The following is a 2,500-nucleotide window of genomic DNA, read 5'->3' as shown; positions in this document are numbered from 1 at the left end:
TGGCTACACCAGGTCACCAGGTTGTCAGCTTCCCACCTATAGTCAGACTCATCCCCACCAGAGATCAGCCCAATGAGGGTGGTGTCGTCCGACAAACTTCAAGAGTTTGACGGACAGATGATTGGAGGCGCAGCTATTGGTATACAGGGAGAAGAGCAGTGGGCAAAGGACGCAGCCCTGAGGAGTTCCCGTGCTGATGGACCTGGAGTCAGAGACTTCTGTTCCCGGCTTAACGCACTGCTTCCTGTCAGAGAGGAAGTCTGTGATCCACCTGCAGGTGGAGTAGGGCACGTTCAGCTGGAAGAGCTTGTCCTGAAGCAGGGCAGGGATGATGGTGTTGAAGGCAGAGCTGAAGTCCACAAACAGGATCCTGGCGTAGGATGCTGGGGCGTCCACATGCTGTAGGGTGAAGTGGAGGGCCATGTTAACTGCGTCGTCCACAGACCTGTTGGCTCTGTAGGCAAACTGAAGGGGGTCCAGGAGAGGGTCTGTGATGGCTTTGAGGTGTGCCAGGAGCAGGCGCTCAAAAGACTTCATTACCACAGATGTAAGGGCGACCGGTCTGTAATCATTTAGTCCTGTTGGCCTTAGCTTTTTGGGCACAGCGATGATGGTGGAGGACTTGAGACAGGCTGGTACATGGCATGTCTCCAGGGAGGTGTTAAAGATGTTGGTGAACACCGGAGACAGCTGGCCAGCGCAGTGCCTGAGGGTGGCTGGAGAGACAGAGTCCGGCCCGGCTGCTTTGCGTGGATTCTGCCTCTTGAAAAGCCCATTAACTTCTCCCTCCTGAAAGGAGAGAGTCGTTTCTGTAGTATGGGTGGGGGATGGGGCCTCTTGGGTGGGAAGGGGTGGTTCAGGACAGTCCAATTGTCTTTCAAATCTACGGTAGAACTCGTTCAGGTCGTTGGCTAGGCGGGAGTCGTTAGTGGTGTGGGGCGCTCTGGGTTTGTAGTTGGTGATGTGCCTGAGCCCTTTGGCAGACAGAAGCAGCGTCGTTAGTAGAGAACTGGTGTTTTAGTGTCTCTGAGTACAGTCGTTTAGCCTCTCTCACCGCTTTGCTAAACCTGTTCTTCGACTCCTTGAATCTGTCTCTATCCCCACTCCTAAACGCTTCCTCCTTCTCCAACCTCAACCTTTTGAGCTTTGCTGAGAACCAGGGCTTGTTGTTGTTAAAGTTCACCCTGGTACGTGTTGGGATACAGCAGTCCTCACAGAAGCTGATGTACACAGCCTCTGTGAGTTCATCCAGACTATTGGTAGCAGTCGTGAACATATCCCAGTCAGTACAGTCTAAGCACGCCCGCAAATCTTCCACAGCCTCACTGGTCCACTGTTTAGATGTCCTCACAGCAGGTTTACAGAGTTTTAGTTGCTGCCTGTATGCACGAATCAGGTGGACCAAGGGAGTTCTGTGCGAGCCGAACAGCCCCGTGACCCACAAGAGAAACATCCCCGCCAAATTCGAGCGTTTGACGGGGTCTATCCGTGAAAAAATATTCACGTTTTTGAGTGCACATGCATTTCTGCTGCAAATGCCTCTGGAAGTTTCATGCCGTTCGTATGCCAATTGTGGCAACACGAAAATGACCCGTTTTCCCATTCCGAGGGATTTCTGTGCGACCCTAACAGCCCCGTGAGCCACAAGAGACACATCCCCGCCAATTTCTAGCGTTTCACGGGGTCTATCCGTGAAAAATATAGACGTTTTTGAGTGCACATGCATTTCTGCTGCAGATGCCTCTGGAAGTTTCATGCCGTTCGTACGCAATGTGGCAACACGAAAATGACCCCTTTTCCCATTCCGAGGGATTTCTGTGCGACCCTAACTAACAGCGCCCGTGAGCCACAAGAGAGACATCCCCGCCAATTTATAGCGTTTCACGGGGTCTATCCGTGAAAAATATAGACGTTTTTGAGTGCACATGCATTCCTGCTGCAAATGCCTCTGGAAGTTTCATGCCGTTCCTATGCAATGTGGCCACACAAAAATGACCCGTTTTCCCATTCCGAGGCATTTCTGTGCGACCCTAACAGCCCCGTGAGCCACAAGAGAGACATCCCCGCCAACTTCTAGCGTTTGACGGGGTCTATGCGTGAAAAATATTAAAATTTTTGAGTGCACGTGCCTTTCTGCTGCAAATGCCTCTGGAAGTTTCATGGCGTTCCTATGCAATGTGGCAACACGAAAATGACCCCTTTTCCCATTCCGAGGGAGTTCTGTGCCACCCTAACAGCCCCGTGAGCCACAAGAGACACATCCCCGCCAATTTCTAGCGTTTCACGGGGTCTATCCGTGAAACATATAGAAGTTTTTGAGTGCACATGCATTCCTGCTGCAAATGCCTCTGGAAGTTTCATGCGGTTCGTACGCAATGTGGCAACACGAAAATGACCCGTTTTCCCATTCCCAGGGATTTCTGTGCGACCCGAACAGCCCCGTGAGCCACAAGAGACACATCCCCGCCAATTTCTAGCGTTTCACGGGGTCTATCCGTGA

The sequence above is a fragment of the Petromyzon marinus genome, unplaced genomic scaffold (assembly GCF_048934315.1).
Source record: "Petromyzon marinus isolate PM22_M1 ecotype Great Lakes invasive population unplaced genomic scaffold, UKy_Petmar_22M1.pri1.0 PM_G_Scaffold_166, whole genome shotgun sequence".
Taxonomy (NCBI): Eukaryota; Metazoa; Chordata; class Hyperoartia; order Petromyzontiformes; family Petromyzontidae; genus Petromyzon; species Petromyzon marinus.
The sequence above is the reverse complement of the archived record's forward strand: the minus strand, read 5'-3'. Positions refer to the sequence as shown.